Source organism: Lemur catta, chromosome 6 (genome assembly GCF_020740605.2).
Source record: "Lemur catta isolate mLemCat1 chromosome 6, mLemCat1.pri, whole genome shotgun sequence".
Taxonomy (NCBI): domain Eukaryota; kingdom Metazoa; phylum Chordata; class Mammalia; order Primates; family Lemuridae; genus Lemur; species Lemur catta.
In genome coordinates, this window is record NC_059133.1 from 48354353 (window position 1) to 48372265 (window position 17913).

General features: G+C 37.6%; 1 long non-coding RNA gene across 2 annotated transcripts in view; it reads right to left on the reverse strand.

Moving 5' to 3' along the window:
• Positions 1–17913, reverse strand: part of LOC123639570 — a 93579-nt gene that overhangs the window by 71563 nt on the left and 4103 nt on the right. For both annotated transcript variants that reach the window (XR_006735764.1, XR_006735763.1), the window contains exon 2: positions 17283–17378. This is a non-coding gene — a long non-coding RNA (uncharacterized LOC123639570). The remainder of the gene's footprint in view (positions 1–17282; positions 17379–17913) is intronic.

The following is a 17913-nucleotide window of genomic DNA, read 5'->3' on the forward strand; positions in this document are numbered from 1 at the left end:
CACTGTACGTGAGTTTGCCTCTCTCAGGTCCCTGCCCCAGTTGGAAGCAGAGAAGTGGAAGGGACCCTATGAAGTGCCTCTAACAACTCACACCTTGTTAAAGTTGTCAGAAGTGAAACCTTGGGTCCATCACACTAAAGGTAGAGAGACGACACTCAGTGAGGATTTTCCAGCCTATCACCTCTTCTCTCGATCTGCCTTACTGGTGGGTGTGTTATCCTAAACCTCTTGGTACAAGTATTTCTATACATGATTTCTGAATTTGCAGAAGCTGGTCTCTTGGGTCACCTAAGGGGACAACTAATGGCTCTGCACTCGAGGGCCCATGTTTCTTTCCTAACCCAGCCCTGTATCAGACACTGTGTGCAAGGCAACAGTCCACTTCACCTTGTCAAGCCTCACGGTTGGAGTTATTGTTTATGCCCCTTTTCACCTGACAATCTGTACCTTCCCTGTAAAACATCACCCTGGTTCAGCAGGAAATAGCTTGATGACTACGTCGCCCCTCCTCCCATAGATAATGGAAGAGTAAAACTGACAGCAGTGAACATGTAACAGAGAAAATGCCTTGAAAAAGGGTAAAACTATTTTCTGTCTCTTCAAAACCCCCTTACCCTTCTTTTGAGAACTAAAACCTACCTCCCTGCCTTGATTTAGGGCCTTTAAGTTGATTGTTCCTTCTAGTCGACCTGTTCTTCCTCCAGCTATCCACACAGACAGGATAACTTGATTAAAATCTTCAAGACCTTCAAGTCCTTGCTTGAATATCACTCTCGCAGTGAGGTCCACCCTGTCCAAACTATTTAAGATTGCTTCCCCCTCCCCTTATGTATGCATACAGTCTTTCCACCTTCCATGGTCTATTTTTTCATAACATTTATCACTTTTCTATGTACTATATAGTTTACTTATTGCATAGTATTATATTTACTTATAATTTATTTATTATTATGTTTATTGTTTACTGCCAGTCTTCACCCTCTACTGCATAAGTTCCACAAGGCAAGACTTTTTCATTTTATTCACTGATATATTCCAAATACCAAGAACAGGGCTGCCTGGCACACAGGAGGCACTTTAAAAATGTTTACTGAATAAATGAACAATGATGCATAAAATGCATTTGGCACATCGCCTAAAACATAGTAAGTGCTTATTTAATATTAGTCTCCAAAAAAAGTGAGGATGGCTTTGGTTGATGCCGAGGCAAGAATGGCTGCTGGCAAAGGTTCTGGGATCAGAGATAATGCTGGAACTGAAGATGGGCATTAAACAGGACCAGCTTCTGGGCTTATCAGCACAGTGACAAAAAAACAGGCAGCCTGCACATAAACCAACCTCCTGTAGTATGCTGAATTTTATTTCATTAGGCGTGTCCTTTCCTATATTTTTATGTTTCCTTTAAATAAAATGACTTCAACTCATTTACCCTTTCTCCAAAGACACAGCTTCCAACCTTTTATCCTTATTATTATTACTCTTACTCTTTGAGCACTGTGAAGTTAGTTCTCTCATAGTCCTTTCTAAATAAATGTGAAGCTTTTATCTGAATATGGGAAACAAACCAATAAAATAATCCGCTTCATCCAGGCACACTATTTTGAACAAAAGCCTTTCTTTGTCCCACACTGAGGATTAAGAGCACAGAGCAGCCTTCTTTGCGTAGATGACAAGACCATCTTAGGACGGTATTGTCCTGGTTTCCATCCTTTAGAGTCTATAGACCCTTTGGCTGGAAAAGGATCAAAAACATGACGAATTTTTGGAATCTATAATTGCAACAACATTGTAAGACAAATGGTACCACCAGATTCCCCCCCTAAAAAAGAGAGAAAAGAAAAGAAAAAATTGCTTTTCTAAGAGTATCCACTCAATAGTGATTCCACAGAATGATTAGTAGATGTTCCTAAGGGAAATAAAATGGTGGGGGCATAGTTCTTCAGTTAATTTAATTTAATGAATTTTATAACCTACCTTAAATAGGTTTATTTTTTTTTATTTTTTATTTTTTTGAGACAGAGTCTCGCTGTGTTGCCTGGGCTAGAGTGAGTGCCGTGGCATCAGCTTAGCTCACAGCAACCTCAAACTCCCGGGCTTAAGCAATCCTACTGCCTCAGCCTCCCCAGTAGCTGGGACTACAGGCATGCGCCACCATGCCCAGCTAACTTTTTTTCTCTCTATATATATTTTTTAGTTGGCCAGATAATTTCTTCCATATTTTTAGTAGAGACAGGGTCTCGCTCTTGCTGAGGCTGGTCTCGAACTCCTGACCTCGAGCTATCCACCCGCCTTGGCCTCCCAGAGTGCTAGGATTACAGGCGTGAGCCACCGCGCCCGGCCTTAAACAGGTTTCTTTACTGCAAGATTCTTGGAGATTTCATCTGCTGATGTGCAACTGTGAATATCCAAGGGACAACATAATATGCAACTTTTCATAAACTCACTAAGTCAAGAAAGCTCTTTTTGAAAGAGTTCCTTGAGAGATCGATTTCATTTATTTGATAACTATTGAATGACTACTATGTGCACACATTGCAAGCATCCAGGATTCAGTGGTATGCAGGACATACACATCCTTGCCCTCATGGGACTTCCAGTCTAGGAGAGAAGACACACATGCAACTCGTATTTGAAAGTTGATGGATATGATGAAAGAAAAAATACAGGCTGCCATAAAAACATCTGGCCTTACCACACCAGCCTTATAGAAAGATTATTTGTGTGCATCTTTGATCTACCACACTGAACAGTCAACTTCATGGTACAGACACTTGATCTTTTACATCTTTGCATTCTTCACAGCACATGGTCATTTGTGGGAGCTAGCAAAGCGTAATGGTTAAGATTAAAAACTTTGAAGTCATACCAACTGGTTGAATCCTGGCTCTCGTATTGACTAACTGCATGACTTTGGGTAAATTTCCTTATCTTTTGAGCCTCAATCTTCTTGTTTGTAAAATAGAGATAATAATACCCATATCTACCTAAGTGTGTTATTGTTTTAGTAGGAATGACACATATATAATAATGTATGCTTTGCATAGTGAGTACTCAGTGATGGAAGATATTGTTGTTATGACTATTGCTATGGCACAGTGCCCTGAAATAAATATGTGCCCAATATAGGTGTCAAGAGAACATGAGAAGGAGTCAGGCATGAGAGGACATGGCCCATCGCCTCACCTGTCTCTCAGAAAGTTCTAGTACAAATGAAGATGAAAAAGTTTGAAAAGATCCCCTGAGTCAGACTAACTACTTTCTATAGATGGAGACTCAGGGACAGCAAGATGTGATGAATTATGTTGAACAGGCACGGAGGAGCCTGTTGATGTGGGTGGAGAGAACTTGAAATATAAGCTACAATGTTCAGATTTGATTGAAAGACAATGGATAAAACTAAAGACTAATGAAGAAGAAATAGTTTTCAAGAAACATTACTTTGCCAACCATGATCACCAAGAGCTAGGTGGAATAAACTAGAGTCTAAAAGATCAGTAAGTAACAGCCATGTAAAATAATAAAGTTGTCAGGTCTAACACAGAGTCTTGCACTCTTTATTACACTCTGTGATAATTTGTTAAGTAAACAAAGGCCTAAATAAATCAGGAGTTAGGAGGGAAATTACAATGTTATGTTCAAAGTTGGTTAGTTGTCATGAATTGAAATGCCTAGGCCATAATTCTAAGAGATGAATTCTCCGGATGGCACTGAGCCTACATCATGGACCACCAAATACTTGCTCATGAAACTATACTTTTCCTTAAGAAAATAACAGTTTTGTCACATGGCTCATTTAGTCACCAAACATGGACATCACTCACGTAGAATGAACTTTTAGCAACGGAATTTGTTGAACTGAGTACATTGTATGAAAAGCAGGTGAGTAAAGAGTTAAATCTTTTTCCAGGAGTCTCTTGGAAGATTACTCAGATCTCTCTAAAAAAATTTTAACAAGCCACTTTCAGTCTTGCATTTATTTTACAGAAAAAAAAGTAAATACCAAAAATAGCTAAATGAGAACATAATGATATAATTAACCATTTTAAAAGATCTGTTTTACCTTCCTGAAATGATAAAATACTCACTTTGATCTTGTTATATGCTAATAACTTTCTGGATCAAGATAGAAGTTGGAAGTTCCAATATTTGATTTTATTTTTTAAGTACTGTTGTTAAAGTCATATGAGGGAACATTCTATTCCTTTCCATTCTCTTTCTTCTCCATGCACTGAACTGGCAAGATTTGTTCTTGAAGATCCTAGTTAGGGTTCTGAATGCATTTTCCCACAGAAATAATACTATGAATAAATACATATATTTGAAATACTATTGGTTCTATATATAAGGTATTTAATTTTCAGGCTAGATGATAAAAGATAGTTTAATCATAATATATGTTGTATATTACAAATTAATTTTTGACACATAATCTGTTCATCACTCCAGGACTCTCTGAACACTTAAAAATTGGACCATCAAGTACATTTAGGCAATTCCTGATAGATGACATGTGGTGCATAGTACCAAAATTTATACCTGAACTCTTCTTGCATGACAGATTTCTAAATTCATAGATTATAGGATGCCAGGGCTATAAGTATCTTCAGATTCACTCAAGCCACCTCATTGTACATATAAAGAAACTGAGGCTAAAGAGGTAAAATGATTTATTTGAGCACTCAGGTAGTTAAGAGGCAAGCTAGGACTTGAAAACAGTTACCAAATTCTATGAACTCTATTTTCAGCTGAGAAAATTCCATTTATTTATTTAGTTAGTTATGTATTCTTCATTCATATATTGAAAAACCATTGGCTGTGTTCCTCCAATGTGTAGAATCTTTGCTAACTGCAGAGGAAATTCAAAGAAGAACACAAATTGGCTTTTGTTATTAACTAACTAAAATGTAATTGGGCACAAAGATAGAGAATCAGAAAATGAAATTGCCATGCAAGTGTTACATAAACATAAAGGTTATGTCAGCATACCTAATTAAATGTGAATTGAGTTTTTCAGGTAATGTGTCTGAGGATGGAGAGATCAGGGTGGATTTGAAGGGTCAGGAAAGCCTTCATAAAAGAATTTAGATCCAACCACCCACCAGTCTATTCAATAGATACTACTGAGTACCCATTATTTTCCATATATTATACCAAAGCCTAGGAATTTAAAAATAAAAGACATTGTCCTAGACCTCCTAGAGTTACCATCTATCTGGTGGGGAAGACAAAGATAATAGGGCAAGAAATAACCTGGGGCAGAGGGCCCGCGTGGCAGGTTTGGAGATGACAGTACTTTAAACATAAATAGAGGCAGGACTGGGATTAGGGCAGAGCAAACAAGGCACTTGGGGCACAAAATTCAAGGAAGCACTCACTCCCTAGGGCTTGCAAGCACAAAGTTGGCACCTGCCCAGACCTGAGAGGGAGGGCCTCCTTAAATATTGCCTGGGCACCTCGTGGTCTCCCCGTAACCCTGGCCCTTCAGCACTATTTAGCCATCATCCAAAGTGGCAAGATGGCATAAACAACAAAACAAAAAACGCTGAATAGGATCTGAATAAATCTGCCAATCATTACTAGGTGATCTTGAATATGTTTTTTCCTATCTCTGGGCTTCAGTTTCCTCATGTGCAAAATGAAGGGCTCGACCTAGATTAGTGCTTTTCAGGCACACGGAGTCTTCAGAAATAACTCAATGAGGAGGGGCGGAGTGGGTGGATCCCCCACCCTCGCTTTAACCAGGCCAGCCATCATTTTGGGGTTTTATCTAAGATGATTCTCATATATTCGTTCGAAAAAAAAAGGTTTCAGTGATTTTTTTTAAACATCAGTTAGAAAGATGGACCATCAGGTTGACCTCAGATCATCTCTAACACTTTTGACAGTTGTCCATTTGACTTTTTTTGAGGAATCTGGTTTCCACCAAGGGCCAGTGAGGACAGTTATATTTACAGTTTAAATGACTGGTAGTACAAACTGAGTAGTTCCCAAGGGCATCGGTCTTTTCTAAGTCCTGTGGTGAGCACATGGGGACATTCTCCACACGGAGTGCTGAACGAGTCTTGCTGAGCTGGGTGGTGAATAAGAAAGGGGGGGCAGGCTGAAAGGCACAGATCAATCTGGTGTCAATCTAGGGGTGCAGGGGGAGTCATCAATCTGTGAGTCTGATGGTACTTTGGAGTTGAAACCTGAAGTACTCATGCAATCACGCTTCATGCCTATAAAACGATACCTCGTGATTGTCACAGTACTTTCCATCTCCCCTTCAGAAATACCACTTAGTCAATGAATGGTTACATGTTCACACACATGCAGTGCTTGTTGAAAAAATCTTGAGCTAACTTTGTGATTAACAGCTAAATATATTATTTGCTCCCTTTTCAGAAGCAAGTTAATGATCTCTAAAGTCTTTGCAAACATCTTAAAGAAATAATCCAGGAAAAGGCATGTAGTAAGAGAATGGATACGAAAAAGCACTGCAGTCTGGTTCAAGTCTATGAAAAGGCACAATTTAAGCGGTTGTTTAGAATTTGAACAAAAAGCATAGCTATAACCCCATTGTGTAGAACAAGATAACCTTGTGCTCCAAATGGTAAGAACAAAGTATGACTTTTAGTTTTAAGAACACAAGGGACAAAGTTGCGTTGTCCTCAGCCCTGTACCCAAATTGGGAGAGGTGCCTCAAAAAAACAGAATGAAGAGAAACTCCTAGGGAAGTTCACTTAGTGAATATCTACTTCATGGTAGCACTTTAAAGGCATCATCTTAGTTAATACAACAACTTCAGCTGGTTAGTTTTAGTCTTATTTGTAGATCAAGATACCAAGTCACAGAAAGATTAAATTAATTGCCCAAGTCACAAAGCTAATAATAAACGGCAGGATTGCTCTTCAAACTCAGCTCTAATTCCAATAAACTGCTTTTCCAATATATCCTAAGGATTTGATAGAGAAAGTACTAAACACATAATCATTTTCAGGGTTAGTTCAGTGCATGAGAGTCATAATGCACAAGAAAACACAAGTTTACCACTGTATACCTCAGCACCTAGCATAATGTTGAATCAACAAATGTCAAATATCAAGTGAAAGATGACGAGATGGAGGTAGAGTTGCATGTACCACCCTAAGCCCATTGCAAATATAGGTTTTTAATGTACATATATCCATCATATGTGTATGAAGGAAAATATATGCTTTTTGTTGAATGATGACCATATTGATAAAGCTTCTGCCTTTATTCCAAAGCCAGTTTTACTCATGAACTGAGAAGACAATTCCCTGTTGGATGTGCTTCAATCCCAAAGCCTCTGCTGACATGATAAAGACTCCCTTCCTACAAAGTCTAAAATCTCCACCATGATAGTTGCTTATTTCCAGGAAATTTAAATATATCTATAACTGGAAATTGGAATGAGATTATTTTTAACTCAGTTTTGAGTGAGGCAATAATCAGAGTACCAAAGCAAGAATGAGATGACCCCCCCATATCACACAACTGTATGTAAATTTACAAAGAAATGGAATAGAAAAATTGTTCCACACCCCTTGATCCCTTTGGCCAAACAAAAACTATCCTAAGGGTTTAGACAGTGGACAGGAGTTGAGTTGGTGAAGACATACTTTGGAAAGACCAGAGGGCCTGACCAATCTCTCCACCTTGGATGAGAGGTATGACTTCTAATCACAAGCTTAAACACAACAATTCAGAGAATTGTGCTCCCTAAATTTGGAGACAGTACCAGTGTCTGATTCACGTGAGAAAGCTTACAGTGGTTCTGGACAGGGGTCAGATTCCCATCTAGGAAATCCAGACTGAGAAAATGGGCTAATTACTGAAGAAGGCAGGACAGGCTGCTGTTGTAGGATCACCCCATTTTCCCAGAGTTTTGTGGAGTAAAAGTTATGCATTTCCAACGACCAGTGGCTTGGATTGTTGTCTTGGCTCTTGCCCAATAGGGCCATCTGGAGTGGGCTAAGATCACTTGCAGAAAAAAGCTGATGTGAACCCTCTGTTCCCAGGGACTGATCAAGGAATCCAACAAATCTTCATCTGCCCAGAACAAGAGACTGGCATGGGAGAAGAGCCTAGCAGAGCTGTGAGCACTAACTGTCAGCCATGTGGACAGGGTACAAAGCCAATGAACCCAGCAAGCCTTGGGTACTTTACCTACCTCCCCTCATTCACCCATTCCTCTTTGATCCTGGTGGGGTCCAAAATTACAACTCATCTGGTGAGTGGAAAGATAACCAAGAAGAAGAGCTGCACTCCCTGTTCCCACTGTAGACTTCCATCCTGAGGCAAGCCCTAGCTGGAGGAGAGAAGTCCAGAGTTTTGATAATTAAATGATATTGGACATTCTGGTTATGACATTAAAACTGTTTATACCAAAAGTTACTGGAGGACTTTTTATTTTCTGAGTGAACAGAAAAGGTATGCCTGCTTAAGTCTTCATTCAGGATGGCAAAGTATAATTTAAAAAAAAAATGACTGTCACATAAGCACAGATTAAACATGTGTCAAAATCTATTTAACTCATGGATAAGAGAATCAGAAGGATATTACTCGTGGTTCAACATGCATTTGAGAAACGGAGCACTTACAGGAACTGACGAGGGTAGAATGTTGGAAGACTGAGAGATTAGAAACCAAACTGGCCGAAGTCCTCCAGGGCTTTGGGTTTTTCTTTTTTCTGTCAGAAAGAAATCATTTGCATCTCCATTGGGCAAAAATCTAAAAGTTATCCTGCAACATCACAAAGTGTGGGCCCTAATCAACACTAATGAACAATGATATATTCCCCTAGAAAAAATTAAATAGCCCTTGGGCAGGCCTGTGAGACAATGTTCCAGGATGATACAGAAAGAACACACAGCCAGCCTCCTGCTTTAGTTGCAAGTTTTTAATAACTTTCTTAACAAGGAACAGGGGCACATTAGCCTTCCTCTTTCCCCAATTCATTTTAAAAGGCAGTAATAAGGTACCATTTTGACCATGATCTATAAGACATGGTTGTTTAACATACTGGATATATATTTTCAGGCCTGAGAAGGTCACTCATGCTTTTCGCTCCAGACCAGCATAGCAGAGATTTGATGATCCAATTCATCGCCAGTACAAGACACATGGCTGGGCTTGAAGCTATGAGGACAGGCATATTTGAGTTTGGGTAAAGAGGAACAAAAAGTTGAGGCAAGGTATGAATAATCAGAGAACCACAGAGTCCAGGAAAGACTAATGTCCAAAGACAGCCTTTATGAATGGCCTCTGGGGATGGAAGTGGGTGCGATTAGGGAGGAGGTGTGAAGGGCAAACATGGCCCACTGCAACACTTTTCATTTCCAAAGCAAAGATAGAATTTGCTTGTTTTCAAGTGTCCCCTATGTTAAGCTTCTATATTTTTCTGAGTAACCTAAGAATCTTTCCTCAAAAAGAAAAATAGGCACAGTGTCTACTCGATCAAAACACTAATGCATATTTGGTTTAATCTGGTCATTGACAGAAAACTTTAACAAAACAAACCAGTGTGTTGCGGTCATTGTTCTTTGTAATGAAGATAACCAAGTGTTCTGCAACAACTCAAAATTACGTTTTGTTCCTTGTCACCAACAGACTACACATTTCAGTGATTCCACTACAGAGTGTTCTGACATTATGTACATTTTTGTGGTATCCAATTCAAAGGAACACCAAGGCGGGTTGTTTAAGAGGTTGATATCATCTCTCTTGGTCAAACATATTTTTTTTTTCTTCTAACAAGCAAAATGGTGTACCAGAGCCAGAAGTGCCTTTGTTTTGTTTTGGTAGAAAAACTGGTTCACCACGGGGTTTTTGCTAGGCTGTCACAGTTCATGCTTTTTCCTGAAACATGGCCATGAAGAGTTAACTGTTGCCTATTATGGTCTGCCATCCACCGTAATCTAACCCTGGAACTAGGCTGCTGACTCAGCAGTGGAGTTCTTCTTACTGACCCCCAAGCTAAAACAAACAAAGAAGCAGATACATGTTTCCAAAGAAAAGCGTTTCTACTTAGAAAATTATGGAACAGCAACTAGAATAATAGAAAACTGAAAGAAAGGAGAAACTCAACACTATCCCACATAACAAAAAAGAACGGATAAAATAGCTCCAGAAAAGAGGGGGAGGGAGGAAATAATTTTAGAATAGTGATCTTTTCTAACACAGAGAATAACCAAAACATAATTTTTGAGAAACAAAAGTTCATTCTTTTTTCTCTAAAATCATGGAAACAGGATCAGTCTTGCCTGATAAATGGAAAATTTAAGAGAATTTGTAAAAGGAAGAGCAATTGTCATAACACTATAGGTAGTCTTGAAAAGGGAATTCCTTAAAATTACAGATAAAAAGATCCTTTAAAATCTAGTGCTTATTTGTGTACATAGGCACAAAGAGATATAAAGGTCATTGGAAATCAAGAAAGGGGAGGGAGAGAAGGAAGGGAAGGGTAAAAACCTTCCTATTGGGTACCCAAATGAACACTGTTTGGGTGACGGGCATACTAAAAGCCCCAACTTAAGCATTATAAAAGGTATCCATGTAACAAAAACATTTGTACCCCCTTAATATTTTAAAATAAAAAACAATGTTTGAAATCTAGTGCTTATTTGTGTGCGTATGTTTTTTTAAAAGACCAGTAAATTTTGGCAATAATTTATTTGCATTTTTTTCAAAATCCCTTCATCTTTCCATGGTACATAAAATGAGGACTTGTAACTTTCACATACAGTAAATCAAGTCTTAGAGTCAATATTTCCTCTGATTTTTTATTACCAGAGAATTGATTTGGTAAATGACATCCATAATCTTTTATATCTGCCAGGTAATGATCTTGCACTAATGATGAAAACATAAAAAAAAAAAAGATTAAAAACAAAAAGAAATGCTTTTCCCAGGCAACGAAAGCAAAAATGGACAAATGGGATCACATCAAGCTAAAAAGCTTCTGCACAGCAAAGGAAATGGTCAACAGCGAAGAGACAACCCCCAGAATGGGAGAAAATATTTGCAAACTACCCATTTAACAAGGGATTAATAACTAGAATATATAAGGAGCTCCAACATCTCAATAGGAAAAAATCAAATAATCCGATTAAAAAATGGGCTAAGGATCTGAATAGATATTTCTCAAAAGAAGACATTCAAATGGCCAACAGGTATATTAAAAAATGCTAAACATCTTTAGTCATCAGAGAAATGCAAATCAAAACTACGATGAGATATCATCTCATCCCAGTTAAAATGGATTTTATCAAAAAGACAGGCAATAATGAATACTGAAGAGGATGTCGAGAAAGGGGAACCCACATACACTGCTGTGGAAATGTAAATTAGTGTGATCACTCTGGAGAATAGTATGAAGGTTCCTCAAAAAACTAAAAATAGAACTACCATAGGATCTAGCACTCCCACTGCTGAGTATATATGAAAAGGAGGGGAATTCAGTATATTGAAAAGATAGCTGTGCTCCCATGTTTATTTCAGCACCAGTCACAACAGCCAAGATATGAAATCAACCTAAGTGTCCATCAGTGGATAAATGAATAAAGACATCATGGTACATACACACAACAGAATATTACATTGCTTCAAAAAAGAACAAAATCCTGCCATTTGCAACAACATGGATGGAACTGGAGAATATTATGTTACGTGAAATAAGCCAAGCACAGAAGGACAAATCTCACATATTCTCACTAATATGTGAGAGCTAAATATTACAAACAATTGAACTCATGGAGATTGGGAGTAGAATAATGGTTACCAAAGGCTGGGAGGGGTAGTAGGGAGAAGGTAATAAAGTGGGGATGGTTAATGAGTGCAAAAATATAGTTAGATAGAATGAACAATATTTGATAGCACAACAAAGTGAGTATAGTCAACAATAAGTTAGGGTATACTTTAAAATAACTAAAAGAATAGAAATGGAATGTTCCTAACACAAAGAAATAATAAATTCCTGAGGTGATGGATATCCCAATTACCCTGATTTGATTCGTTCACATTATATGCCTATCTCAAAACATCACATGTATCCTATAAAGATATACAATTGTTATGTACCAATCATAATTAAAAATAAAATAAATGAAAACAAAACAAAAAGTGCTTTCATCTCAATTACATGTACTAACAGATAATACCAGAGATATGTAGCCACATATAACCTCAAATTACCCATATATGTCTTTAGAATGAATAAATTCTTACTTCTACTTGAATCATTACAATAAAAAAGTGAAGTATAATTTTTCAAGTAAACAAGTGAAGTTACCCCGAAGCCTCCATGAGGGAACAGTGGTCCACTCTGCCTATTGCCTAACTCCCTCCTGGGAAGGAAAACTTAAGGACTCAAGCTCCTACACAAACTCAACTCAGACCCACAGCTTGCCTTCTCTCTATATACTTCATTTCTAGAAAACACCTTTCATGGAGTGTGATGAAGAATAAAGTTGGGGGAATTTAACTGCTTTCCTTAAAAGGCTTTTCTGGATAATTGAAACTGGGGTAGAAAGAAAAGGTTATGTAAGTTGCTGAATTGAACTGTGGAACTGGGACTGCTACAGTTTGAATGTATCTCTCAAAGTTCGCTATCATTAGGGAGTAGGTTTCCTATAAAAGGATGAATTTGACTGCTTTGTCTCTCTCTCTCTCTCCCATGTGATGCCTTCTGCCATGTTTTGATGCAGTAAGAAGGCCCTTGATAGATGCTGGCACCTTAATCTTGGACTTAAAGCCTCCAGAACTATAAGAAATTAATTTCTGTTCATTATAAATTACTCAGTCATGGGTATTCTGTTATAGCAGCACAAAATGGACTAAGACGGGGACAGAGTAAAAGAACACCTTGACTTTTAAATCTTTAATGTCTAGCTTCTCCTAAGGTGCACAATGTGTTCAGAATAAAACACAAGAAAAGTAGTGAGAACATCACCAGAAGATTTAAAAGTTGTCTGTCATTTCTTTTGGAAAAAATAAATTTCAAAATGAATGGGGTGTATGTGTGTGTGTGTGTGTGTATTCTTATGGAAATCTGATTATAATAAACTCTATCTCTGGCAGAAAGAATAAGTATCTGTCTTTGATTTCATAATCAAGGTTTGTTTTATCCACTTTTTAAAAATGGTTCTTGGTGTATTAAGAGGCTAGAAACAAGCTCTCAAATTGTCTTTTACACAGAGAGCTCTCAGTAAAAATGATAGCTACCATTTATTAAATGTCTTGTATGTGCCAGGCACATTGTAGGTACTTTATTTTAGAATATCTCCATAGGTGAAAAAATTTCTAAATTGTTCTACAAAGTTCCATTGCCTAATACTGTTGAGCTTCATTGCTGAAAAGGCACAACACATGTGCTTTGACACAATCACTAATTGCTAGAAAGTTTCTTCAGACTTATCACCCTACCACTTTTTAAAAGAAGCCAAGTTAGTTGTCTTTTTTAAAAAAAACCACTAAGTTGGTTTTTAACAATCTTGTTTTATAAACTTTGGTAACTTGTGAAAATATTTGTCTATTGTTTTCATGAACAATAGGAAAACAATAAAAAATTCACTAGAAAATTTACTAGGAAAGAAAAGATTGGTTGATAAGATCGTCATTTTTCAGATAGAAACCTCTGATGGATAGTACTCAGGAAAAACCACAGTATTTATGAAAATTGATTCAGAATTTCAAACTGAAAATTCAGGAACAGATATTTCCCATGTATTTATTTATGCTCTAGTAGTAAGGCAAAAGGCATTCATTATAGGGGTATTCAAAATACCACAGTATTCGAATGTAGGACACAGATTTATTACCCAGATATATGAAACACTTTTTAATGTAGAGAAGCACCTGACTTGTATACTGAAGACATTTATATTAAATCTCCGGAATATCAAAATTAAGATGCTATGGATATTGGCCTAGCTTTATGAACTCTTTACCTCCATTTTCTTTGACTACTAAAATTTCTCTAATTTGACCTTTCAATGAGGTACTTACTACTACCACTACCTCTTGGCCATCATCATTTACTTATTTCTTTATTTATTTTTGCAACCTTTATTGCGTACATATAATGTATGGTACATATTGTCGATTCAAAGAGAAAAAAGAAGGAGCCCCTGTTTTTCCATTATCTCACATTGCAGGAATGAGATAATTATAACACAATGTAATTGCTATAATTATGGACAGAGTTATGTAAAAGTGCTTTGGGAATACAGAGAAAGATCTTCACTGATGAAAGGATGTGGGGGACATGAAAATAATAGGAGTTGGCCTCTGGCTGTGCTGAGAGGGACAGGAGGAAGGGCTTGTGGCATTTCAGGTGAAGAAACATAGGATGTTCAAGAATATGGCAAGAACATCAGATTCTGGGAATGGCACGTATGTCATTGGTGAGGTTGAGGCACAGAGTGGTGCAGATGGAGGAAAGGCAAATCTGGGACCAGAGAGGGAATCAGGGCCGGGCTGAGAAAGCTCATGCTAAGGATTTTAGCCAATCAGCCAGTTGTCCTAAATGCTCCTCTTGGCTGTTGTATGGAATATAGCTCCACCTGAACACCAGCAGGACCTGCCATAGAAGTCTGAGATAAGATCCGAACAAAATTAGCAACCATGAAATAGACTGGAGGAGAGAGACTTGGAAGGTATCTGGGAAGGCGGAATCAACAAAACTGGTTGACAGACTGAATATAGGAAGATGAGAAAGGGGGAGGAATGGAAGATGGCTCCCTGATTTCTAGAGTGGACAGGTCGGTTCTGAAGTCATTAGTTGAGACTATAGCCTCAGGAGAAAGGGAAGAAACATCATGGAAATATAATGAATTATATTTATGACCTGCTGAATTTGAGTTGCCTGTGGGATATATAAGCGGAGAATTTGGAGCCAGATTAAAGCTCATTAAAACCCTAGGCATTAAAAGATAATATCTAGTGTCCTAGTCCCAGCAATTAAACTAAAAACAATATAAAACTATACAATAAAGGAAGATGCAGGGACTCACTTGGAACCCCAGAGTTGATATAAAGATAATTTTATGCCAAAGACATTTGAGATTGAACAGATGCAGAAAAAAGCCTTCTCAAGGCTTCCCTTATCTGAATAAAAGCAGTAACTCCTGGAAAGTGGGGCTAAGGATGGGGTTAAGGACATGCTACTCCCAAATACGGCACCTTGGCATTTGAGAAAACAGCTGAAGTTCACTCTCTGATCTTCTTCCACCTTTCTCCCTTGAAGCAGGTCATAAAAGAACTCTCTGATCTTCCTCTGAAATAGGTCTTAAGAGGCATCCTTCTTTTACATCCTTATTTCTGAAGACACAGGGACGCAGAGAAGAATCTGAATAAAGAGGCTTTGGTAAGTCCCCTCCCCCCACTTCCATTATATCATTCCCCCCTTTATCTAATCATACTCCTCCATAACTATCCACTTCTTCATCAGACTTAGCATAAAAACACACAGGGTCCCCTGTTTCTGTGAGTCTTCATTTCTGAAGCCTCCTGTATCATGTAAAATGTGTATTCAATAAAATTTTATGCTGTTTTCTTGTTACACATAATCTGTCTTGTGTTATAGGATCTCAGCCACGAACCTAGCAATGAGTAAGAGAAAAAAAATCTGGCTTCCCCTACACTACCATAAATCCCCTGTAGGGGATGAAAAATATCTTTTCTTCACTCATTACTAGGTTTGTGACTAAGACCCCTATAAGACAAGACAGATTAATAAGAGAAAAGCACATAAATTTATTTTAAGTTTTACATGGCACAGAAGCCTCTGTAAGGAAATGAAGACCTGAAGAAATGGGTGAACCTGTGTTTTTTTTATACTGTTTGATGAAGCAGCCATGGAGAATTGTGATTGGATAAAAAAGTATGATCTAATGGTAATAAACTGGAAGAAACATAGTTAGTCCTGTTTATTCAGATTCTTCTCTGTGTCTCCATGTCTTCAAAGGTAAGGATGTTCTTTTCCTCCAGATATAGAGAGGGCACCTCTTGAATGTCGGTCTTATGACCTGCTTCAGGGGAAGGTCAGAGAATCCTTCCTCGGTTTTACGACCTCCTTTGGGAGAGAAAGTCAGGGGTAAGTAAATGTGAACTTCCTGCATCTGCTGTTTTCTCAATGCCAAGGTGTCATATTCTGGGGTGGAATGTCCTGAACCCCCCTTTCAGGGGAAGTTTCATGGTCATGAAGGAGATAGAAAGACCACTCGTGTCTGCAAAAACAAATGTTATCACAAAATTTCTCATCTTCTGTTTATTATTCTGAAAACCCATTTGTCTTTCCTAAAGAAATTTATTTGTCCTTCCCATAGATTTGTCCTTCCCATTTATTTGTCCTTCCCTTTTCTCCCCTCTCCCATCTCCCATCTCCCTACTAAGTTAGGCATAGAAGCCCCAAATTCTAACCACCATTTCAGCTGCTCATCATTGAGTACTGCCACATGTGTGAGCACTGCGTGCATACATAAGCTCACTCTTTTCTCTTACTAGTGTCTTTTTTCAGTTTAATTTGCAGGCCCCCATGCAAAGAACAAAAGATGTTAGAGGAAAAGTTTTTCCTTCTCCACAAAGGCCAAAAACAGTTTGGTTGGTCTTATAGTGACCACTTTGGTACTTTCAAAAAAATTACCAAAACTGTAGTTCTTTATGTATATATTATATGTTATATATATTTATATACCTTTATTTATAAATTATATTATAAATGTGAATTTATACATGTATATATTTTATACATATTTTTTCTGCCCCCTGCTTGGCACATGATAGAAACACGTGCACAGACAGACTGCCTGCGGACAATCCGGTCCTGGAGGATGACCAGGAGCAGTAGTCAATCCTCCTCCCTTCTCTACATCTTCCCATATGCTGAAGAATTTACATATCTGCCCACAGCAAATGTACTCAGGGTTCTACACTAACATAAGCCCATCAAAATCAAACAGAAAGGTAATATTATAATCTTTTTAAAAAAAGATATTTTTTTAATTGAACAGAATTTAGAATTTCCATCCAACTTTAGCACGACCCAGGCAGCTCCCAACTTAGAAACAAGGTCTACCTAAAAACCTCACTGGAAAGAAATTGGTTTAGAATTTGGAACAATTTCCAAATGACACAAGTGTACTTATAACAGTCCATCTAATATTGCTAAGGGATTGTCTTAATTCCGAATCCATAGAAAACTTAAAAAATCTTCAAGATAACTGAGGTACCAGATCTTTGCTTGGAAAGGTAGAAAAAAATCTTTTGTAATGTAAACTTACTTTTTGACGTGCTTGTGTTGTTGACTTGGACAAGTCATTTATAAACCTCCAAACTTCAGTTTCTTCTGTAGTAAACTGGTCATGCTGGTAAGAGCACTGGAAACAACATTTACCTTGTATTAATAGTACTGTTAAAAGCATTGGAAACAATGTGTAAACTCACTCTCCTTCACAGTGCAAGGTGCTGTCATGATGTTTATTACCTATTTATTAACCATCCATGAAGAATACAAGTGTTATTCTACTTAATCATCAAACTATCTTATAAGTATTGTTATCCTTGTTGTTAATAAGTAAAGAGTAGACAAAGAAAATGTCTTAAAATTTTAAGATTAAAAACATCCCTACGGAAAAAACAGATTTAACAAGAAAAGAGTGATAACCCCAAGCCAACATATTATAACATATTTACAACTATTCTGTCAATCTGGATGTTGACTGAAGTTAGCTAAGCCTTATCTTATCAGACAATAAGTTAAGAGAGTTCTGTTCATAGATAGCACAGATTTTAAAGGATTGGAAAAAATCTTTAAGAAAACAGAGGGTATAAAAATAATAGATTTGGTCATTCAAACAGGTTATAGTCTTTCTTCTCTGAATGGGATTTAAAAAAATAATTAATTGCCAAATG